General features: G+C 34.6%; 1 protein-coding gene across 2 annotated transcripts in view; it reads left to right on the top strand.

Moving 5' to 3' along the window:
• pde4a (phosphodiesterase 4A, cAMP-specific) overlaps positions 1-27,883 on the top strand; it is a 208,049-nt gene that overhangs the window by 166,446 nt on the left and 13,720 nt on the right. The gene's annotated exons all lie outside the window — the stretch shown is intronic.

Genomic DNA, 27,883 nt, shown 5'->3' with positions numbered 1-27,883 from the left:
TAACTGTATATAAACGCAGAAAGCTACAGCGGGTTAGATAATCTATATATCCTCTATAACTGTATATAAACGCAGAAAGCTACAGCGGGTTAGATATAATATATATCGTCTATAACTGTATATAAACACAGAAAGCTACAGCGGGTTAGATAATCTATATATCCTCAATAACTGTATATAAACGCAGAAAGCTACATCAGGTTAGATAATGTATATATCCTCTATAACTGTATATAAACGCAGAAAGCTACAGCGGGTTAGATAATCTATATATCCTCAATAACTGTATATAAACGCAGAAAGCAACAGCAGGTTAGATATTATATATATCCTCTATAACTGTATATAAACGCAGAAATGTAAAGCGGGTTAGATAATCTATATATCCTCAATAACTGTATATAAACACAGAAAGCTAGAGGGGGTTAGGTAATCTATATATCCTCCATGACTGTATATAAACACAGAAAGCTACAGCAGGTTAGATATTATATATATCCTCTATAACTGTTTATAAACGCAGAAACCTACATCAGGTTAGATAATCTATATATCCTCTATAACTGTATATAAACGCAGAAATCTAAAGCGGCATAGATCATCTATATATCCTCTATAACTGTATATAAACGCAGAAATGTAAAGCGGGTTAGATAATCTATATATCCTCAATAACTGTATATAAACACAGAAAGCTAGAGGGGGTTAGGTAATCTATATATCCTCCATGACTGTATATAAACACAGAAAGCTACAGCAGGTTAGATATTATATATATCCTCTATAACTGTTTATAAACGCAGAAATCTAAAGCGGCATAGATCATCTATATATCCTCTATAACTGTATATAAACACAGAAATCTACAGCAGGTTATAAAATCTATATATCCTCAATAACTGTGTACAAACGCAAAAAACTACAGTGAGTTAGAAAATCTTTATATCCTCTATAACTGTATATAAACACAGAAAGCTACAGGGGGTTAGATAATCTATATATCCTCTATAACTGTATATAAACACAGAAAGCTACAGCAGGTTAGATATTATATATATCCTCTATAACTGTATATAAACGCAGAAATCTAAAGCGGCATAGATAATCTATATATCCTCTATAACTGTATATAAACGCAGAAAGCTACAGCGGGTTAGATAATATATTTATCCTCTATAACTGTATATAAACACAGAAAGCTACAGGGGGTTAGATAATCTATATATCCTCTATAACTGTATATAAACGCAGAAAGCTACAGCGGGTTAGATAATCTATATATCCTCAATAACTGTATATAAACGCAGAAAGCTACAGCCCGTTAGATAATCTATATATCCTCCATAACTGTATATAAACACAGAAAGCTACAGCGGGTTAGATAATCTATATATCCTCCATAACTGTATATAAACACAGGAAACTTCAGCAGGTTAAATAATCTATATATCCTCTATAACTGTATATAAACACAGACAACTACAGCAGGTTAGATAATCTATATATCCTCAATAACTGTATATAAACACAGAAAGCTACAGCGGGTTAGATAATCTATATATCCTCAATAACTGTATATAAACTCAGAAAGCTACATCAGGTTAGATAATCTATATATCCTCTATAACTGTATATAAACGCAGAAAGCTACAGCGGGTTAGATAATCTATATATCCTCAATAACTGTATATAAACGCAGAAAACTACAGCGGGTTAGATAATCTATATATCCTCAATAACTGTATATAAACGCAGAAACCTACATCAGGTTAGATAATCTATATATCCTCTATAACTGTATATAAACGCAGAAAGCTACAGCGGGTTAGATATAATATATATTGTCTACAACTGTATATAAACACAGAAAGCTACAGCGGGTTAGATAATCTATATATCCTCAATAACTGTATATAAACACAGAAAGCTACATCAGGTTAGATAATCTGTATATACTCTATAACTGTATATAAACGCAGAAAGCTACATCAGGTTAGATAATCTATATATCCTCTATAACTGTATATAAACGCAGAAAGCTACAGCGGGTTGAATAATCTATATATCCTCTATAACTGTATATAAACGCAGAAAGCTACAGCGGGTTAGATATAATATATATCGTCTATAACTTATTATAAACACAGAAAGCTACAGCGGGTTAGATAATCTATATATCCTCAATAACTGTATATAAACACAGAAAGCTACAGCGGGTTAGATAATCTATATATCCTCAATAACTGTATATAAACGCAGAAAGCTACAGCCCGTTAGATAATCTATATATCCTCAATAACTGTATATAAACACAGAAAGCTACAGCGGGTTAGATAATCTATATATCCTCAATAACTGTATATAAACGCAGAAAGCTACAGCAGGTTAGATATTATATATATCCTCTATAACTGTATATAAACGCATAAATCTAAAGCGGCATAGATCATCTATATATCCTCTATAACTGTATATAAACGCAGAAAGCTACAGCGGGTTAGATAATATATTTATCCTCTATAACTGTATATAAACACAGAAAGCTACAGCCCGTTAGATAATCTATATATCCTCAATAACTGTATATAAACACAGAAAGCTACAGCGGGTTAGATAATCTATATATCCTCATTAACTGTATATGAACGCAGAAAGCTACAGCAGGTTAGATATTATATATATCCTCTATAACTGTATATAAACGCATAAATCTAAAGCGGCATAGATCATCTATATATCCTCTATAACTGTATATAAACGCAGAAAGCTACAGCGGGTTAGATAATATATTTATCCTCTATAACTGTATATAAATACAGAAAGCTACAGCCCGTCAGATAATCTATATATCCTCTATAACTGTATATAAACGCAAAAAGCTACAGCAGGTTAGATAATCTATATATCCTCTATAACTGTATATAAACACAGAAAGCTACAGCGGGTTAGATAATATATTTATCCTCAATAACTGTATATAAACGCAGAAACCTACAGCAGGTTATATAATCTATATATCCTCTATAACTGTATATAAACACAGAAAGCTACAGCGGGTTAGATAATCTATATATCCTCAATAACTGTATATAAGCACAGAAAGCTACAGCGGGTTAGATAATCTATATATCCTCTATAACTGTATATAAACGCAGAAACCTACAGCAGGTTAGATAATCTATATATCCTCTATAACTGTATATAAACGCAGAAAGCTACAGCAGGTTAGATAATCTATATATCCTCTATAACTGTATAAAAACGCAGAAAGCTACAGCGGGTTAGATAATCTGTATATCCTCTATAACTGTATATAAACACAGAAAGCTAGAGGGGGTTAGATAATCTATATATCCTCCAAAACTGTATATAAACACAGAAATCTAAAGCGGCATAGATAATCTGTATATCCTCTATAACTGTATATAAGCACAGAAAGCTAGAGGGGGTTAGATAATCTATATATCCTCCATAACTGTATATAAACACAGAAAGCTACAGCAGGTTAGATAATCTATATATCCTCCATAACTGTATATAAACATAGAAATCTAAAGCGGCATAGATAATCTGTATATCCTCTATAACTGTATATAAACACAGAAAGCTAGAGGGGGTTAGATAATCTAAATATCCTCCATAACTGTATATAAACACAGAAAGCTACAGCAGGTTAGATAATCTATATATCCTCCATAACTGTATATAAACATAGAAATCTAAAGCGGCATAGATAATCTATATATCCTCCATAACTGTATATAAACACAGAAAGCTACAGCGGGTTTGATAATCTATATATCCTCTATAACTGTATATAAACACAGAAATCTAAAGCAGGTTAAATAATCTACATATCCTCTATAACTGTATATAAACACAGAAAGCTACAGCAGGTTAGATAATCTATATATCCTCCATAGCTGTATATAAACGCAGAAACCTACAGCAGGTTAGATAATCTATATATCCTCTATAACTGTATATAAACGCAGAAAGCTACAGCAGGTTAGATAATCTCTATATCCTCTATAACTGTATATAAACGCAGAAAGCTACAGCGGGTTAGATAATCTGTATATCCTCTATAACTGTATATAAACACAGAAAGCTAGAGGGGGTAAGATAATCTATATATCCTCCATAAATGTATATAAACGTAGAAATCTAAAGCGGCATAGATAATCTGTATATCCTCTATAACTGTATATAAACACAGAAAGCTAGAGGGGGTTAGATAATCTATATATCCTCCATAACTGTATATAAACACAGAAAGCTACAGCAGGTTAGATAATCTATATATCCTCCATAACTGTATATAAACATAGAAATCTAAAGCGGCATAGATAATCTGTATATCCTCTATAACTGTATATGAACACAGAAAGCTAGAGGGGGTTAGATAATCTATATATCCTCCATAACTGTATATAAACACAGAAAGCTACAGCAGGTTAGATAATCTATATATCCTCCATAACTGTATATAAACATAGAAATCTAAAGCGGCATAGATAATCTATATATCCTCCATAACTGTATATAAACATAGAAATCTAAAGCGGCATAGATAATCTATATATCCTCCATAACTGTATATAAACACAGAAAGCTACAGCGGGTTTGATAATCTATATATCCTCTATAACTGTATATAAACATAGAAATCTAAAGCAGGTTAAATAATCTACATATCCTCTATAACTGTATATAAACACAGAAAGCTACAGCAGGTTAGATAATCTATATATCCTCAATAACTGTATATAAACTCAGAAAGCTACATCAGGTTAGATAATCTATATATCCTGTATAACTGTATATAAACACAGAAAGCTACAGCGGGTTAGATAATATATTTATCCTCTATAACTGTATATAAACACAGAAAGCTACAGCCCGTCAGATAATCTATATATCCTCTATAACTGTATATAAACGCAAAAAGCTACAGCAGGTTAGATAATCTATATATCCTCTATAACTGTATATAAACACAGAAAGCTACAGCGGGTTAGATAATATATTTATCCTCAATAACTGTATATAAACGCAGAAACCTACAGCAGGTTAGATAATCTATATATCCTCTATAACTGTATATAAACACAGAAAGCTACAGCGGGTTAGATAATCTATATATCCTCAATAACTGTATATAAACGCAGAAAGCTACAGCGGGTTAGATAATCTATATATCCTCTATAACTGTATATAAACGCAGAAACCTACAGCAGGTTAGATAATCTATATATCCTCTATAACTGTATATAAACACAGAAAGCTAGAGGGGGTTAGATAATCTATATATCCTCCATAACTGTATATAAACATAGAAATCTAAAGCGGCATAGATAATCTGTATATCCTCTATAACTGTATATAAACACAGAAAGCTAGAGGGGGTTAGATAATCTATATATCCTCCATAACTGTATATAAACACAGAAAGCTACAGCAGGTAAGATAATCTATATATCCTCCATAACAGTATATAAACCTAGAAATCTAAAGCGGCATAGATAATCTGTATATCCTCTATAACTGTATATAAACACAGAAAGCTAGAGGGGGTAAGATAATCTATATATCCTCCATAACTGTATATAAACACAGAAATCTAAAGCGGCATAGATAATCTATATATCCTCCATAACTGTATATAAACACAGAAAGCTACAGCGGGTTTGATAATCTATATATCCTCTATAACTGTATATAAACACAGAAATCTAAAGCAGGTTAAATAATCTATATATCCTCTATAACTGTATATAAACACAGACAGCTACAGCAGGTTAGATAATCTAAATATCCTCTATAACTGTATATAAACGCAGAAAGCTACAGCGGGTTAGATAATCTGTATATCCTCTATAACTGTATATAAACACAGAAAGCTAGAGGGGGTTAGATAATCTATATATCCTCCATAACTGTATATAAACGTAGAAATCTAAAGCGGCATAGATAATCTGTATATCCTCTATAACTGTATATAAACACAGAAAGCTAGAGGGGGTTAGATAATCTATATATCCTCCATAACTGTATATAAACACAGAAAGCTACAGCAGGTTAGATAATCTATATATCCTCCATAACTGTATATAAACATAGAAATCTAAAGCGGCATAGATAATCTGTATATCCTCTATAACTGTATATGAACACAGAAAGCTAGAGGGGGTTAGATAATCTATATATCCTCCATAACTGTATATAAACACAGAAAGCTACAGCAGGTTAGATAATCTATATATCCTCCATAACTGTATATAAACATAGAAATCTAAAGCGGCATAGATAATCTATATATCCTCCATAACTGTATATAAACATAGAAATCTAAAGCGGCATAGATAATCTATATATCCTCCATAACTGTATATAAACACAGAAAGCTACAGCGGGTTTGATAATCTATATATCCTCTATAACTGTATATAAACATAGAAATCTAAAGCAGGTTAAATAATCTACATATCCTCTATAACTGTATATAAACACAGAAAGCTACAGCAGGTTAGATAATCTATATATCCTCAATAACTGTATATAAACTCAGAAAGCTACATCAGGTTAGATAATCTATATATCCTGTATAACTGTATATAAACACAGAAAGCTACAGCGGGTTAGATAATATATTTATCCTCTATAACTGTATATAAACACAGAAAGCTACAGCCCGTCAGATAATCTATATATCCTCTATAACTGTATATAAACGCAAAAAGCTACAGCAGGTTAGATAATCTATATATCCTCTATAACTGTATATAAACACAGAAAGCTACAGCGGGTTAGATAATATATTTATCCTCAATAACTGTATATAAACGCAGAAACCTACAGCAGGTTAGATAATCTATATATCCTCTATAACTGTATATAAACACAGAAAGCTACAGCGGGTTAGATAATCTATATATCCTCAATAACTGTATATAAACGCAGAAAGCTACAGCGGGTTAGATAATCTATATATCCTCTATAACTGTATATAAACGCAGAAACCTACAGCAGGTTAGATAATCTATATATCCTCTATAACTGTATATAAACACAGAAAGCTAGAGGGGGTTAGATAATCTATATATCCTCCATAACTGTATATAAACATAGAAATCTAAAGCGGCATAGATAATCTGTATATCCTCTATAACTGTATATAAACACAGAAAGCTAGAGGGGGTTAGATAATCTATATATCCTCCATAACTGTATATAAACACAGAAAGCTACAGCAGGTAAGATAATCTATATATCCTCCATAACAGTATATAAACCTAGAAATCTAAAGCGGCATAGATAATCTGTATATCCTCTATAACTGTATATAAACACAGAAAGCTAGAGGGGGTAAGATAATCTATATATCCTCCATAACTGTATATAAACACAGAAATCTAAAGCGGCATAGATAATCTATATATCCTCCATAACTGTATATAAACACAGAAAGCTACAGCGGGTTTGATAATCTATATATCCTCTATAACTGTATATAAACACAGAAATCTAAAGCAGGTTAAATAATCTATATATCCTCTATAACTGTATATAAACACAGACAGCTACAGCAGGTTAGATAATCTAAATATCCTCAATAACTGTATATAAACTCAGAAAGCTACATCAGGTTAGATAATCTATATATCCTCTATAACTGTATATAAACACAGAAAGCTACAGCGGGTTAGATAATCTATATATCCTCAATAACTGTATATAAACTCAGAAAGCCACATCAGGTTAGATAATCTATATATCCTCTATAAATGTATATAAACGCAGAAAGCTACAGCGGGTTAGATAATCTATATATCCTCAATAACTGTATATAAACGCAGAAAACTACAGAGGTTTAGATAATCTATATATCCTCAATAACTGTATATAAACGCAGAAACCTACATCAGGTTAGATAATCTATATATCCTCTATAACTGTATATAAACGCAGAAAGCTACAGCGGGTTAGATATAATATATATTGTCTATAACTTTATATAAACACAGAAAGCTACATCAGGTTAGATAATCTATATATCCTCTATAACTGTATATAAACGCAGAAAGCTACAGCGGGTTAGATAATCTATATATCCTCTATAACTGTATATAAACGCAGAAAGCTACAGCGGGTTAGATATAATATATATCGTCTATAACTGTATATAAACACAGAAAGCTACAGCGGGTTAGATAATCTATATATCCTCAATAACTGTATATAAACGCAGAAAGCTACATCAGGTTAGATAATGTATATATCCTCTATAACTGTATATAAACGCAGAAAGCTACAGCGGGTTAGATAATCTATATATCCTCAATAACTGTATATAAACGCAGAAAGCAACAGCAGGTTAGATATTATATATATCCTCTATAACTGTATATAAACGCAGAAATGTAAAGCGGGTTAGATAATCTATATATCCTCAATAACTGTATATAAACACAGAAAGCTAGAGGGGGTTAGGTAATCTATATATCCTCCATGACTGTATATAAACACAGAAAGCTACAGCAGGTTAGATATTATATATATCCTCTATAACTGTTTATAAACGCAGAAACCTACATCAGGTTAGATAATCTATATATCCTCTATAACTGTATATAAACGCAGAAATCTAAAGCGGCATAGATCATCTATATATCCTCTATAACTGTATATAAACGCAGAAATGTAAAGCGGGTTAGATAATCTATATATCCTCAATAACTGTATATAAACACAGAAAGCTAGAGGGGGTTAGGTAATCTATATATCCTCCATGACTGTATATAAACACAGAAAGCTACAGCAGGTTAGATATTATATATATCCTCTATAACTGTTTATAAACGCAGAAATCTAAAGCGGCATAGATCATCTATATATCCTCTATAACTGTATATAAACACAGAAATCTACAGCAGGTTATAAAATCTATATATCCTCAATAACTGTGTACAAACGCAAAAAACTACAGTGAGTTAGAAAATCTTTATATCCTCTATAACTGTATATAAACACAGAAAGCTACAGGGGGTTAGATAATCTATATATCCTCTATAACTGTATATAAACACAGAAAGCTACAGCAGGTTAGATATTATATATATCCTCTATAACTGTATATAAACGCAGAAATCTAAAGCGGCATAGATAATCTATATATCCTCTATAACTGTATATAAACGCAGAAAGCTACAGCGGGTTAGATAATATATTTATCCTCTATAACTGTATATAAACACAGAAAGCTACAGGGGGTTAGATAATCTATATATCCTCTATAACTGTATATAAACGCAGAAAGCTACAGCGGGTTAGATAATCTATATATCCTCAATAACTGTATATAAACGCAGAAAGCTACAGCCCGTTAGATAATCTATATATCCTCCATAACTGTATATAAACACAGAAAGCTACAGCGGGTTAGATAATCTATATATCCTCCATAACTGTATATAAACACAGGAAACTTCAGCAGGTTAAATAATCTATATATCCTCTATAACTGTATATAAACACAGACAACTACAGCAGGTTAGATAATCTATATATCCTCAATAACTGTATATAAACACAGAAAGCTACAGCGGGTTAGATAATCTATATATCCTCAATAACTGTATATAAACTCAGAAAGCTACATCAGGTTAGATAATCTATATATCCTCTATAACTGTATATAAACGCAGAAAGCTACAGCGGGTTAGATAATCTATATATCCTCAATAACTGTATATAAACGCAGAAAACTACAGCGGGTTAGATAATCTATATATCCTCAATAACTGTATATAAACGCAGAAACCTACATCAGGTTAGATAATCTATATATCCTCTATAACTGTATATAAACGCAGAAAGCTACAGCGGGTTAGATATAATATATATTGTCTACAACTGTATATAAACACAGAAAGCTACAGCGGGTTAGATAATCTATATATCCTCAATAACTGTATATAAACACAGAAAGCTACATCAGGTTAGATAATCTGTATATACTCTATAACTGTATATAAACGCAGAAAGCTACATCAGGTTAGATAATCTATATATCCTCTATAACTGTATATAAACGCAGAAAGCTACAGCGGGTTGAATAATCTATATATCCTCTATAACTGTATATAAACGCAGAAAGCTACAGCGGGTTAGATATAATATATATCGTCTATAACTTATTATAAACACAGAAAGCTACAGCGGGTTAGATAATCTATATATCCTCAATAACTGTATATAAACACAGAAAGCTAGAGGGGGTAAGATAATCTATATATCCTCCATAACTGTATATAAACACAGAAATCTAAAGCGGCATAGATAATCTATATATCCTCCATAACTGTATATAAACACAGAAAGCTACAGCGGGTTTGATAATCTATATATCCTCTATAACTGTATATAAACACAGAAATCTAAAGCAGGTTAAATAATCTATATATCCTCTATAACTGTATATAAACACAGACAGCTACAGCAGGTTAGATAATCTAAATATCCTCTATAACTGTATATAAACGCAGAAAGCTACAGCGGGTTAGATAATCTGTATATCCTCTATAACTGTATATAAACACAGAAAGCTAGAGGGGGTTAGATAATCTATATATCCTCCATAACTGTATATAAACGTAGAAATCTAAAGCGGCATAGATAATCTGTATATCCTCTATAACTGTATATAAACACAGAAAGCTAGAGGGGGTTAGATAATCTATATATCCTCCATAACTGTATATAAACACAGAAAGCTACAGCAGGTTAGATAATCTATATATCCTCCATAACTGTATATAAACATAGAAATCTAAAGCGGCATAGATAATCTGTATATCCTCTATAACTGTATATGAACACAGAAAGCTAGAGGGGGTTAGATAATCTATATATCCTCCATAACTGTATATAAACACAGAAAGCTACAGCAGGTTAGATAATCTATATATCCTCCATAACTGTATATAAACATAGAAATCTAAAGCGGCATAGATAATCTATATATCCTCCATAACTGTATATAAACATAGAAATCTAAAGCGGCATAGATAATCTATATATCCTCCATAACTGTATATAAACACAGAAAGCTACAGCGGGTTTGATAATCTATATATCCTCTATAACTGTATATAAACATAGAAATCTAAAGCAGGTTAAATAATCTACATATCCTCTATAACTGTATATAAACACAGAAAGCTACAGCAGGTTAGATAATCTATATATCCTCAATAACTGTATATAAACTCAGAAAGCTACATCAGGTTAGATAATCTATATATCCTGTATAACTGTATATAAACACAGAAAGCTACAGCGGGTTAGATAATATATTTATCCTCTATAACTGTATATAAACACAGAAAGCTACAGCCCGTCAGATAATCTATATATCCTCTATAACTGTATATAAACGCAAAAAGCTACAGCAGGTTAGATAATCTATATATCCTCTATAACTGTATATAAACACAGAAAGCTACAGCGGGTTAGATAATATATTTATCCTCAATAACTGTATATAAACGCAGAAACCTACAGCAGGTTAGATAATCTATATATCCTCTATAACTGTATATAAACACAGAAAGCTACAGCGGGTTAGATAATCTATATATCCTCAATAACTGTATATAAACGCAGAAAGCTACAGCGGGTTAGATAATCTATATATCCTCTATAACTGTATATAAACGCAGAAACCTACAGCAGGTTAGATAATCTATATATCCTCTATAACTGTATATAAACACAGAAAGCTAGAGGGGGTTAGATAATCTATATATCCTCCATAACTGTATATAAACATAGAAATCTAAAGCGGCATAGATAATCTGTATATCCTCTATAACTGTATATAAACACAGAAAGCTAGAGGGGGTTAGATAATCTATATATCCTCCATAACTGTATATAAACACAGAAAGCTACAGCAGGTAAGATAATCTATATATCCTCCATAACAGTATATAAACCTAGAAATCTAAAGCGGCATAGATAATCTGTATATCCTCTATAACTGTATATAAACACAGAAAGCTAGAGGGGGTAAGATAATCTATATATCCTCCATAACTGTATATAAACACAGAAATCTAAAGCGGCATAGATAATCTATATATCCTCCATAACTGTATATAAACACAGAAAGCTACAGCGGGTTTGATAATCTATATATCCTCTATAACTGTATATAAACACAGAAATCTAAAGCAGGTTAAATAATCTATATATCCTCTATAACTGTATATAAACACAGACAGCTACAGCAGGTTAGATAATCTAAATATCCTCAATAACTGTATATAAACTCAGAAAGCTACATCAGGTTAGATAATCTATATATCCTCTATAACTGTATATAAACACAGAAAGCTACAGCGGGTTAGATAATCTATATATCCTCAATAACTGTATATAAACTCAGAAAGCCACATCAGGTTAGATAATCTATATATCCTCTATAAATGTATATAAACGCAGAAAGCTACAGCGGGTTAGATAATCTATATATCCTCAATAACTATATATAAACGCAGAAAACTACAGAGGTTTAGATAATCTATATATCCTCAATAACTGTATATAAACGCAGAAACCTACATCAGGTTAGATAATCTATATATCCTCTATAACTGTATATAAACGCAGAAAGCTACAGCGGGTTAGATATAATATATATTGTCTATAACTTTATATAAACACAGAAAGCTACATCAGGTTAGATAATCTATATATCCTCTATAACTGTATATAAACGCAGAAAGCTACAGCGGGTTAGATAATCTATATATCCTCTATAACTGTATATAAACGCAGAAAGCTACAGCGGGTTAGATATAATATATATCGTCTATAACTGTATATAAACACAGAAAGCTACAGCGGGTTAGATAATCTATATATCCTCAATAACTGTATATAAACGCAGAAAGCTACATCAGGTTAGATAATGTATATATCCTCTATAACTGTATATAAACGCAGAAAGCTACAGCGGGTTAGATAATCTATATATCCTCAATAACTGTATATAAACGCAGAAAGCAACAGCAGGTTAGATATTATATATATCCTCTATAACTGTATATAAACGCAGAAATGTAAAGCGGGTTAGATAATCTATATATCCTCAATAACTGTATATAAACACAGAAAGCTAGAGGGGGTTAGGTAATCTATATATCCTCCATGACTGTATATAAACACAGAAAGCTACAGCAGGTTAGATATTATATATATCCTCTATAACTGTTTATAAACGCAGAAACCTACATCAGGTTAGATAATCTATATATCCTCTATAACTGTATATAAACGCAGAAATCTAAAGCGGCATAGATCATCTATATATCCTCTATAACTGTATATAAACGCAGAAATGTAAAGCGGGTTAGATAATCTATATATCCTCAATAACTGTATATAAACACAGAAAGCTAGAGGGGGTTAGGTAATCTATATATCCTCCATGACTGTATATAAACACAGAAAGCTACAGCAGGTTAGATATTATATATATCCTCTATAACTGTTTATAAACGCAGAAATCTAAAGCGGCATAGATCATCTATATATCCTCTATAACTGTATATAAACACAGAAATCTACAGCAGGTTATAAAATCTATATATCCTCAATAACTGTGTACAAACGCAAAAAACTACAGTGAGTTAGAAAATCTTTATATCCTCTATAACTGTATATAAACACAGAAAGCTACAGGGGGTTAGATAATCTATATATCCTCTATAACTGTATATAAACACAGAAAGCTACAGCAGGTTAGATATTATATATATCCTCTATAACTGTATATAAACGCAGAAATCTAAAGCGGCATAGATAATCTATATATCCTCTATAACTGTATATAAACGCAGAAAGCTACAGCGGGTTAGATAATATATTTATCCTCTATAACTGTATATAAACACAGAAAGCTACAGGGGGTTAGATAATCTATATATCCTCTATAACTGTATATAAACGCAGAAAGCTACAGCGGGTTAGATAATCTATATATCCTCAATAACTGTATATAAACGCAGAAAGCTACAGCCCGTTAGATAATCTATATATCCTCCATAACTGTATATAAACACAGAAAGCTACAGCGGGTTAGATAATCTATATATCCTCCATAACTGTATATAAACACAGGAAACTTCAGCAGGTTAAATAATCTATATATCCTCTATAACTGTATATAAACACAGACAACTACAGCAGGTTAGATAATCTATATATCCTCAATAACTGTATATAAACACAGAAAGCTACAGCGGGTTAGATAATCTATATATCCTCAATAACTGTATATAAACTCAGAAAGCTACATCAGGTTAGATAATCTATATATCCTCTATAACTGTATATAAACGCAGAAAGCTACAGCGGGTTAGATAATCTATATATCCTCAATAACTGTATATAAACGCAGAAAACTACAGCGGGTTAGATAATCTATATATCCTCAATAACTGTATATAAACGCAGAAACCTACATCAGGTTAGATAATCTATATATCCTCTATAACTGTATATAAACGCAGAAAGCTACAGCGGGTTAGATATAATATATATTGTCTACAACTGTATATAAACACAGAAAGCTACAGCGGGTTAGATAATCTATATATCCTCAATAACTGTATATAAACACAGAAAGCTACATCAGGTTAGATAATCTGTATATACTCTATAACTGTATATAAACGCAGAAAGCTACATCAGGTTAGATAATCTATATATCCTCTATAACTGTATATAAACGCAGAAAGCTACAGCGGGTTGAATAATCTATATATCCTCTATAACTGTATATAAACGCAGAAAGCTACAGCGGGTTAGATATAATATATATCGTCTATAACTTATTATAAACACAGAAAGCTACAGCGGGTTAGATAATCTATATATCCTCAATAACTGTATATAAACACAGAAAGCTACAGCGGGTTAGATAATCTATATATCCTCAATAACTGTATATAAACGCAGAAAGCTACAGCCCGTTAGATAATCTATATATCCTCAATAACTGTATATAAACACAGAAAGCTACAGCGGGTTAGATAATCTATATATCCTCAATAACTGTATATAAACGCAGAAAGCTACAGCAGGTTAGATATTATATATATCCTCTATAACTGTATATAAACGCATAAATCTAAAGCGGCATAGATCATCTATATATCCTCTATAACTGTATATAAACGCAGAAAGCTACAGCGGGTTAGATAATATATTTATCCTCTATAACTGTATATAAACACAGAAAGCTACAGCCCGTTAGATAATCTATATATCCTCAATAACTGTATATAAACACAGAAAGCTACAGCGGGTTAGATAATCTATATATCCTCATTAACTGTATATGAACGCAGAAAGCTACAGCAGGTTAGATATTATATATATCCTCTATAACTGTATATAAACGCATAAATCTAAAGCGGCATAGATCATCTATATATCCTCTATAACTGTATATAAACGCAGAAAGCTACAGCGGGTTAGATAATATATTTATCCTCTATAACTGTATATAAATACAGAAAGCTACAGCCCGTCAGATAATCTATATATCCTCTATAACTGTATATAAACGCAAAAAGCTACAGCAGGTTAGATAATCTATATATCCTCTATAACTGTATATAAACACAGAAAGCTACAGCGGGTTAGATAATATATTTATCCTCAATAACTGTATATAAACGCAGAAACCTACAGCAGGTTATATAATCTATATATCCTCTATAACTGTATATAAACACAGAAAGCTACAGCGGGTTAGATAATCTATATATCCTCAATAACTGTATATAAGCACAGAAAGCTACAGCGGGTTAGATAATCTATATATCCTCTATAACTGTATATAAACGCAGAAACCTACAGCAGGTTAGATAATCTATATATCCTCTATAACTGTATATAAACGCAGAAAGCTACAGCAGGTTAGATAATCTATATATCCTCTATAACTGTATAAAAACGCAGAAAGCTACAGCGGGTTAGATAATCTGTATATCCTCTATAACTGTATATAAACACAGAAAGCTAGAGGGGGTTAGATAATCTATATATCCTCCAAAACTGTATATAAACACAGAAATCTAAAGCGGCATAGATAATCTGTATATCCTCTATAACTGTATATAAGCACAGAAAGCTAGAGGGGGTTAGATAATCTATATATCCTCCATAACTGTATATAAACACAGAAAGCTACAGCAGGTTAGATAATCTATATATCCTCCATAACTGTATATAAACATAGAAATCTAAAGCGGCATAGATAATCTGTATATCCTCTATAACTGTATATAAACACAGAAAGCTAGAGGGGGTTAGATAATCTAAATATCCTCCATAACTGTATATAAACACAGAAAGCTACAGCAGGTTAGATAATCTATATATCCTCCATAACTGTATATAAACATAGAAATCTAAAGCGGCATAGATAATCTATATATCCTCCATAACTGTATATAAACACAGAAAGCTACAGCGGGTTTGATAATCTATATATCCTCTATAACTGTATATAAACACAGAAATCTAAAGCAGGTTAAATAATCTACATATCCTCTATAACTGTATATAAACACAGAAAGCTACAGCAGGTTAGATAATCTATATATCCTCCATAGCTGTATATAAACGCAGAAACCTACAGCAGGTTAGATAATCTATATATCCTCTATAACTGTATATAAACGCAGAAAGCTACAGCAGGTTAGATAATCTATATATCCTCTATAACTGTATATAAACGCAGAAAGCTACAGCGGGTTAGATAATCTGTATATCCTCTATAACTGTATATAAACACAGAAAGCTAGAGGGGGTTAGATAATCTATATATCCTCCATAACTGTATATAAACGTAGAAATCTAAAGCGGCATAGATAATCTGTATATCCTCTATAACTGTATATAAACACAGAAAGCTAGAGGGGGTTAGATAATCTATATATCCTCCATAACTGTATATAAACACAGAAAGCTACAGCAGGTTAGATAATCTATATATCCTCCATAACTGTATATAAACATAGAAATCTAAAGCGGCATAGATAATCTGTATATCCTCTATAACTGTATATGAACACAGAAAGCTAGAGGGGGTTAGATAATCTATATATCCTCCATAACTGTATATAAACACAGAAAGCTACAGCAGGTTAGATAATCTATATATCCTCCATAACTGTATATAAACATAGAAATCTAAAGCGGCATAGATAATCTATATATCCTCCATAACTGTATATAAACATAGAAATCTAAAGCGGCATAGATAATCTATATATCCTCCATAACTGTATATAAACACAGAAAGCTACAGCGGGTTTGATAATCTATATATCCTCTATAACTGTATATAAACATAGAAATCTAAAGCAGGTTAAATAATCTACATATCCTCTATAACTGTATATAAACACAGAAAGCTACAGCAGGTTAGATAATCTATATATCCTCAATAACTGTATATAAACTCAGAAAGCTACATCAGGTTAGATAATCTATATATCCTGTATAACTGTATATAAACACAGAAAGCTACAGCGGGTTAGATAATATATTTATCCTCTATAACTGTATATAAACACAGAAAGCTACAGCCCGTCAGATAATCTATATATCCTCTATAACTGTATATAAACGCAAAAAGCTACAGCAGGTTAGATAATCTATATATCCTCTATAACTGTATATAAACACAGAAAGCTACAGCGGGTTAGATAATATATTTATCCTCAATAACTGTATATAAACGCAGAAACCTACAGCAGGTTAGATAATCTATATATCCTCTATAACTGTATATAAACACAGAAAGCTACAGCGGGTTAGATAATCTATATATCCTCAATAACTGTATATAAACGCAGAAAGCTACAGCGGGTTAGATAATCTATATATCCTCTATAACTGTATATAAACGCAGAAACCTACAGCAGGTTAGATAATCTATATATCCTCTATAACTGTATATAAACACAGAAAGCTAGAGGGGGTTAGATAATCTATATATCCTCCATAACTGTATATAAACATAGAAATCTAAAGCGGCATAGATAATCTGTATATCCTCTATAACTGTATATAAACACAGAAAGCTAGAGGGGGTTAGATAATCTATATATCCTCCATAACTGTATATAAACACAGAAAGCTACAGCAGGTAAGATAATCTATATATCCTCCATAACAGTATATAAACCTAGAAATCTAAAGCGGCATAGATAATCTGTATATCCTCTATAACTGTATATAAACACAGAAAGCTAGAGGGGGTAAGATAATCTATATATCCTCCATAACTGTATATAAACACAGAAATCTAAAGCGGCATAGATAATCTATATATCCTCCATAACTGTATATAAACACAGAAAGCTACAGCGGGTTTGATAATCTATATATCCTCTATAACTGTATATAAACACAGAAATCTAAAGCAGGTTAAATAATCTATATATCCTCTATAACTGTATATAAACACAGACAGCTACAGCAGGTTAGATAATCTAAATATCCTCAATAACTGTATATAAACTCAGAAAGCTACATCAGGTTAGATAATCTATATATCCTCTATAACTGTATATAAACACAGAAAGCTACAGCGGGTTAGATAATCTATATATCCTCAATAACTGTATATAAACTCAGAAAGCCACATCAGGTTAGATAATCTATATATCCTCTATAAATGTATATAAACGCAGAAAGCTACAGCGGGTTAGATAATCTATATATCCTCAATAACTGTATATAAACGCAGAAAACTACAGAGGTTTAGATAATCTATATATCCTCAATAACTGTATATAAACGCAGAAACCTACATCAGGTTAGATAATCTATATATCCTCTATAACTGTATATAAACGCAGAAAGCTACAGCGGGTTAGATATAATATATATTGTCTATAACTTTATATAAACACAGAAAGCTACATCAGGTTAGATAATCTATATATCCTCTATAACTGTATATAAACGCAGAAAGCTACAGCGGGTTAGATAATCTATATATCCTCTATAACTGTATATAAACGCAGAAAGCTACAGCGGGTTAGATATAATATATATCGTCTATAACTGTATATAAACACAGAAAGCTACAGCGGGTTAGATAATCTATATATCCTCAATAACTGTATATAAACGCAGAAAGCTACATCAGGTTAGATAATGTATATATCCTCTATAACTGTATATAAACGCAGAAAGCTACAGCGGGTTAGATAATCTATATATCCTCAATAACTGTATATAAACGCAGAAAGCAACAGCAGGTTAGATATTATATATATCCTCTATAACTGTATATAAACGCAGAAATGTAAAGCGGGTTAGATAATCTATATATCCTCAATAACTGTATATAAACACAGAAAGCTAGAGGGGGTTAGGTAATCTATATATCCTCCATGACTGTATATAAACACAGAAAGCTACAGCAGGTTAGATATTATATATATCCTCTATAACTGTTTATAAACGCAGAAACCTACATCAGGTTAGATAATCTATATATCCTCTATAACTGTATATAAACGCAGAAATCTAAAGCGGCATAGATCATCTATATATCCTCTATAACTGTATATAAACGCAGAAATGTAAAGCGGGTTAGATAATCTATATATCCTCAATAACTGTATATAAACACAGAAAGCTAGAGGGGGTTAGGTAATCTATATATCCTCCATGACTGTATATAAACACAGAAAGCTACAGCAGGTTAGATATTATATATATCCTCTATAACTGTTTATAAACGCAGAAATCTAAAGCGGCATAGATCATCTATATATCCTCTATAACTGTATATAAACACAGAAATCTACAGCAGGTTATAAAATCTATATATCCTCAATAACTGTGTACAAACGCAAAAAACTACAGTGAGTTAGAAAATCTTTATATCCTCTATAACTGTATATAAACACAGAAAGCTACAGGGGGTTAGATAATCTATATATCCTCTATAACTGTATATAAACACAGAAAGCTACAGCAGGTTAGATATTATATATATCCTCTATAACTGTATATAAACGCAGAAATCTAAAGCGGCATAGATAATCTATATATCCTCTATAACTGTATATAAACGCAGAAAGCTACAGCGGGTTAGATAATATATTTATCCTCTATAACTGTATATAAACACAGAAAGCTACAGGGGGTTAGATAATCTATATATCCTCTATAACTGTATATAAACGCAGAAAGCTACAGCGGGTTAGATAATATATTTATCCTCTATAACTGTATATAAACGCAGAAATCTAAAGCGGCATAGATCATCTATATATCCTCTATAACTGTATATAAACACAGAAATCTACAGCAGGTTATAAAATCTATATATCCTCAATAACTGTGTACAAACGCAAAAAACTACAGTGAGTTAGAAAATCTTTATATCCTCTATAACTGTATATAAACACAGAAAGCTACAGGGGGTTATAAGTACAGAGAGAGGCAGTCATTTTTTTAGCTTAGTGGCCATATGCTAACTCTTACCAGATTATTTTTTAAGTTTTTTTTTGTGTTTATATGTTTCTTTATATGAATTTCTATTATATGTTAATGACAGCAGTGCTGCACTGAAAAAACTAAACATCAAGTAAAATAACCTCATTTCAAGGCAATAAATCTTAAAATAAAAATGTTTATTTGTATACATTTGTGTACATAAAAGATTGTGTTGCTTATTTTGGGAATCATTTTATTTTATTTTTTTTGTAGAACTAATTTTTTTAAGTAAATTCAAAATAAGCATAAAAACGCTCCAGTCAAGTAATTCTGATTATTGTGCCTAAATTTAAGCCAAAAAATGCCAATGAATTTTTTGCAATAAACCAAATTACACTTTATTTAGTACCCATACATTTATACCCATGAAATTATATATTAAATGTGATTAAATGTGATTAAAAGTACAGTGCAGTAAAATGTACTACAGTAACTATACTGTACATGTCAGAGTTCTAATCACAGTGTGGTTGATATGGTTTTTCAAGTGGTTGCTGAGGTAGGCTATCTCTGGTGGTGGCTAGGGTGTTGCCAAGTGGTTGCTGTGGTATGCTGTACTACTAGGCTTAGGGATGCTAAGGTGCCCAGGGTGGTTGCTGTGGCATTACTCTCTCTCTCTCTCTCTCTGTGTTGATAGTGCTAAAGTGTTTCACAGCAGTTGCAGAATGTATCATGATACAGTACACGGATGGAGGGATGATGAAGGACAGGAGAAGAGATGAAGTGACGGAGGAGAGGAGGACAGGAGCAGCTTTTGCGCAGTGATACAACGACGACGGGAGAAAGGCCAAAAATAAACAGTGATGTGGAGCAGAGAGAGAGAGATGGAGAGAGAGAGAGAGAGAGAGAGAGAGAGAGAGATAGGGGGAGAGTGAGAGAAAAAGAGAGAGAAAATAGTGTGTGAGAGAGAGATATAGAGAAAGAGAGAGAGAGAGCACCATATATACAGAGAGAAGAGAGTGATGGAAATAAAGAAAGAGACTGAGGGGCAAAGAGAGAGAAAGAGAGAGAGAGAGAGAGAGAGAAAGAGAGAGAGAGAGATTATATGCAGTCATATATAGGGAACGAAAATAGAGGGAGAGTGAGAGGGCAAGAGAGAGAAATAGAGATATAGAGAGAAGAGAGAGTGATGAAAATAAAGAGAGAGAGAAATATAAGAGAGAAAATGATATGTATATATGGAGAAAGAGAGACATTAACATAGAGCAAAGATAGATAGAGTGAGAGAGCAAGCGAGAGACAGAAAGAGAGGTGTATAGAGAAAAGAGAGAGTGATGAAAATAAAGATACAGAGAGAGAGGCAAATAGAGAGAAAGAGAAAAGGATATGTGTATATATGGAGAGAGAGAGAGACATTGATATATAAGGAAGGAAAGATCGAGAGAAAGAAATAAAGATAGAGAGAGATGGAGAGAGTGATACAAAGAGAGAGAGATGGAGGGAGAGATACAGAGATAGAAAGATTGAGTGAAATAGAGAGATGGAGAGACAGAGAGAGAGATGGAGGGAGAGATACAGAGAGAGAGAAAGAGAGAGATGTAATTAATATGAGAATCATAATGATTCATATTGTTAACACAGTCTAACTGTTATTATCATTGATGTTGTTATTTTTGTTATTTGTTATATATGTTCATGTCATTGTTATTGATATGAATTGTTGTAATGCTTTGGCAACACTGTACTTTACACAGTCATGCTAATAAAGCTACATTGAATTGAATTGAATTGATGAAGTAAAATAGAGAGATGGAGAGACAGAGAGATGGAGGGAGAGAGAGAGACAGAGAGAGAGACAGAGAGAGAGAGGGAGATGGAGAGAGAGAGTGAGAGAGAGAGATGGAGAGAGAGACAGAGAGATGGAGAGAGATAGAGATGAAGTAAAATAGAGAGATGGAGAGACAGAGAGATGTAGGGAGAGAGATGGAGAGACAGAGAGAGAGATGGAGAGATGACCTTGGGGAGGTCAGAGACAGACACCTGCCCACTCTGTCCGACTGTCGCGCGACCAGTCTCCTCACTCCCATCATGCCGCAGGAGGGACTGTGAGGAGGCAGTTGCTAAGGAAACCTGCACGTTGCCATGGAGATTGTAACGTGTGAAGGACCGGTCGGTGGGCTGAGTGGGGTTCTGGTCTGGATCCCGAGGTGAACCCGGTGATCGGGACCGGGCCGGGCTGGAGTTTATAAGGTTTATAAAAGCTGCTTCTGATTGGTCGAGATGCTTCATATCACACAGGCCTCATTTATCACCCCGTCACCATGGCGATTACTGCAGTCAGACCAATCGAAACTCTGACTGTCCTGCTCTTAATTAAAGCTTAATTAATTAAAGACATCGATTAGACCGAATCATATCAAAGGATGGATTAAAAACAGCCTGTTTCAGACACTGTCAATCATTCAGCCAATCAGAACTGCTTCCTCTCATTTCATATTAATACGAGTTAATATAAAAACATTTTATTTTAAATAATTGTACATCCTGAAAGAACATATTTTTGTGTTTTTTACAGGTAAAAAGGATGTGGTGTCATTAATTTGGTAAAAAAAAAAGAGGTGTACTATGTACCAAGTACTATGTGGTGAGCATCAGATACTATATGGTGAGCACCAGATACTATTTGGTGAGCACCAGATACAATGTGGTGAGCATCAGATACTATATGGTGAGCACCAAATACTATGTTGTGAGCACCAGATACAATGGGATGAATATCGGATACTATGTGTTCAGCACTAGATACTATGTGGTGAACATCAGATGTGTGGTGAGCACTAAATATCATGTGGGGGTCACCAGAAAAAAATAGTGATTATAAAATAATATGCGGTGAAAATCAGACACTGTGTGGTGAGCACCAGATACAATGCGGGGAATATGAGATATTATATGGTAAGCACCAAATACAATGTGGTGAACAGATACTATGTGGTGAGCACTAGATATTATGTGGTTTGCACAAGATACAATGTGGTGAATATCAGATACTGTGTGCTGAGCACTAGATACTGATGTGGTGAACATTAGATACTATGTAGTGAGCACCAAATTTCTGCAGCTCCTCCAGAGTGATCATGGGCCTCTCAGCTGTTCTTGCTGGATCTGTCAGGTTGGGTGGACGGTTGGTTCAGGTCTTGGTTTGTTTGTATAATCAGTTTTAGTAGAGTAACTGTTTCAGGTTTGTTGTTTTTTTGATGATGGATTGATGGAACAGAGCTGATTGTGATGATTAAAGCTTGGGATGTGTTTTTATAATCTAACCCTGCTTTAAACTTCTTCTACACAACTTTATCTCTGACCTGTCTGCAGAGTTCCTTCCTGCTCTTCATGATGCTGTTTGTTCACAAGTGTTCACTAATAAACCACAGAATGTATACATTCTGTATAGGCTCACCATTATCAACTTCATAATAAAAATTCATTATATATAAAAAAAATATATTAAATGCTTGGAACCAGGGTTAACTCCTACTCTCATCATGAGAGGATCTTTTGATCTAGGTGGAACAAACAACCAAAGATCATGATTTACATCATTGAACCACACAGAGAAAGGGTGTGGTCGCTTTCTTCCTAGATCCTGATTGGTTCAGTCCACTCTCAATATTGAATATGGGCCAATGGGCCGCCCCCTCTAAATTGTGGGCCGGTCTCTAAAAAAAGCATCGGCCCCCGAGGACTGTCGGCCCACCGGGCATTTGCCCGGTATGCCAGATTACCAGTCTACAGATTACAGCTGGATTATTAACTCTATTAATTCATTAATTTAAGACTTCTGAAGGAGAGTGACCGCTGGATTTTATTTAGTGGTTTCAGAGTAAAGGGGGCTGAATACATTTGCACTGCACACTTTTGCACTGCACAGATTTTGATTTGATAAAAATTTTGAAAGCGATGTATACTTTTAATTTCACTTAGCAATTATGTGCTACTTTGTGTTGATTTATCAGTTAAATCTCTATAAAATAAGTTTAAGTTTGTGGATGTAAGGTAAGCCGCGCAGTAGTGCAGCGGCTTCTCACGCTCCTAGCGAACACCCTATTTTGAGCTGTTTTTACGTCGGTTCTGAACCCAACTTTACGCGCCCCACGCATGTGAGTTACAGCAGAACCGAACTTCTGAGGATTAAGGACAGTTTGGTCAGTAAAACAGCAACTATAGACAATAATATCCGAGCTACGCTGGGCGAGCTGCAGCTCCTCCGCGCTTCGTGATTGCTGTTTACATAGCACCGGATGCTAATGCTAACAACGCGCTGAAGGAGCTTTATGACAACATCAGCTCGCTTCAGAACAAGCATCCGGACGCGTTCTACGTGGTAGCGGGGGATTTTAACCACGTAGAACTGAAGAACACGCTGCCGAGGTTTTACCAACACGTGAACATTCCAACGCGAGGTAATAACACGCTGGACCGTGTTTACTCCTCTGTGAAAGACGCTTACAAAGCCTTCCCCCGCCCCCACCTCGGGCTATCGGACCACATCTCCATCATGCTGGTCCCCGCATACCACCCCCCACTGCGACGCTCAAAACCCACACAGAAAACCATCACGGTGTGGCCCAGTGACGGCGCCGCTGTGCTGCAGGACTGCTTCGGCTGCACAGACTGGCAGGTCTTCAGGGATGCTGCTGAGTGTGAGGGGGAGCTGTATCTGGAGGAATACACATCTGCTGTTCTCGGGTACATCAGCAAGTGCACTGAGGATGTCACTACCACCAAGACTGTGACTTGCTACCCGAACCAGAAGCCCTGGCTGAACGCAGAGGTGCGTTCCCTGCTGAAAGCCAGGGATGCTGCCTTCAGATCTGGAGACTCGGATGAACTCAGGAGGGCTAGAAGAGAGCTGACTGCTGGAGTTAAGAGGGCAAAAGCTGCATATGCTCAGAAAATCCAGGGACACTTTTCCTCCCAGGATCCACAGAGCATGTGGAGGGGCATCAAGTGCATCACGGACTACAAATCTAACGTTGCACAAAGCTCCAAAGACCCATCCCTGCCTGAGGCTCTCAACACGTTCTACGCCCGCTTTGAGAACCCTGACACCCCCCCCAGCACCAGACTCCCACACTCACCAGGAGAGGAGCCCCTCAGCGTGACACCAGCAGAAGTAAGGAGGACGCTGAGGAGGATTAACCCCCGGAAAGCTGCCGGCCCGGACAACATCCCCGGACAGGTGCTAAAAGACTGCGCAGACCAGCTCTCGGACGTCCTGGCCGACATTTTCAACGCGTCCCTCATCCAGGCAGCTGTCCCCACTTGCCTGAAGACCGCCACCATCATCCCGGTCCCCAAGAGCTCCACAGTGACAGGTCTGAATGACTACCGGCCAGTGGCCCTCACTCCGATAGTCACAAAGTGCTTTGAAAGACTGGTTCAGACCCACATCAAAGCCACCATCAACATCACTGTGGATCCACACCAGTACGCATACAGGAAGAACCGATCCACAGAGGATGCCATTTCCTCCGTGGTCCACACTGCCCTCACCCACCTGGAGCAGAAGGATTCCTACGTCCGTATGCTCTTTGTGGACTTCACATCTGCTTTCAACACCATGATTCCTCAGACACTGATAACCAAACTCTCCTCACTTGGACTGAGCTCTTCCCTGTGCAACTGGGTCCTAGACTTCCTGACCAACAGGCCGCAGTCTGTGAGGATTCACAACATCTCCTCCCCCTCCATAATCCTCAGCACTGGCTCCCCTCAGGGCTGTGTGCTGAGCCCCCTCCTGTTCACACTGCTCACATATGACTGCTCACCTCTCCATCCAGGCTGTCATATTGTGAAGTTTGCGGACGACACGGCAGTGGTTGGATGCATCACGAACAGAGATGAGTCCAGCTACAGGCAGGAGGTGGAACACCTGGAGGATTGGTGCAGAGAAAACAACCTCTGCATCAATGTAAAAAAGACAAAGGAGTTGATTGTGGACTTCAGAAGGGGCAAGCATGCCCACCTCCCCCTGCACATTGGAGGATCTGCGGTGGAAGTGGTCGACAGCTACAGGTACTTGGGTGTGCACCTGAGCAGCAACCTCACCTGGAGCAACAACACCTCCACTCTGGTCAGGAAGGCACATCAGCGGCTCTACTTCCTCAGGAAGCTGAGACGAGCTGGACTCGGGAGCGCAGTCCTCACCTCCTTCTACAGATGTGTGGTGGAGAGCGTCGTGTGCTCCAGCATCAACGTGTGGCATGGAAGCTGCTCTGCTGCAGACAGGAAAGCACTGCAGAGGGTGGTGAAGGCTGCACAGAGGATTGTTGGAGTTAGCTTCCCCAGCACCACAGACATTTACACCTCCAGGTGCAGGAAGAGGGCCACCTGCATCAGGAAGGATCCCACCCACCCAGCACACGCACTTTTTGTCCCACTCCCCTCAGGCCGGAGGCTGCGGAGCATCAAGTGCAAAACAACAAGACTGAGAAACAGCTTCATTCCGGAAGCTGTAAGACTCTTAAACTCCACTTAACAACACACTGCACTGACACCAAGGACAAATTACTGTTTACTGTTTACCAACATGGTCACTTTACTTGCACTGAGACACTTTATCTCCACTGCTCTAATTCATATTATCATGCTGCTATAGCACACTTGCACTCTGGACTTCATGTTGCTGAACCTTCTACTCTCTATTTATTTATTTTATTCTTTGGGATATGTATCTATCTATTTTGTATATTCTATTTCTTTTATTGTATTCTTTTTTTATCTATATATCTATTAATAACAGCTCTTTGGGTGTAAAACTGGATCATGAGATCACAATTTTGTTCCACCTCATGTACCACATGTGATGCGAATGACAATAAAATCTCCTTGAATCCTTGAAAACGTGAAAACGTTCAAGGTGTATGAATACTTTTGCAAGCCACTGTATTTAATCAGTAATCTTAGTTTTTTCTCATCTGTTGTTGAGTTTCTTCAGATGGGGGTTTAATAATAATGTGCTGCTTTTTGAAATCTTCTATTTTTGAGACAGGTTCTAGCTGTGATTAGTAGTAAAATTGAACTCAGACTTAATTTATGGGGGAAACTATTTTTTACAGGGTTTGATTGTTTTGGATAGATTTTTTTGTTTCTTAATAAATGAAATCATCATTTTGACTGAATGATTAAACATTAATGGATGTAGAAGATATTTGGCACTTTCTTTCTTTCTTTTCCTTTTTTCCACCCTTGATTTAGTTTTGTTATCCTTTGTAATACTTGGTCTTTTGTACTTTGGCTTGTTATTATTAATATCAGTTTATCACTAATTCTTGATGTATGG

Source organism: Astyanax mexicanus, chromosome 3, assembly GCF_023375975.1.
Source record: "Astyanax mexicanus isolate ESR-SI-001 chromosome 3, AstMex3_surface, whole genome shotgun sequence".
NCBI classification, from domain to species: Eukaryota; Metazoa; Chordata; class Actinopteri; order Characiformes; family Acestrorhamphidae; genus Astyanax; species Astyanax mexicanus.
Note: the sequence above shows the minus strand (reverse complement) of the source record. Positions and strands in the feature narration are given on the sequence as shown.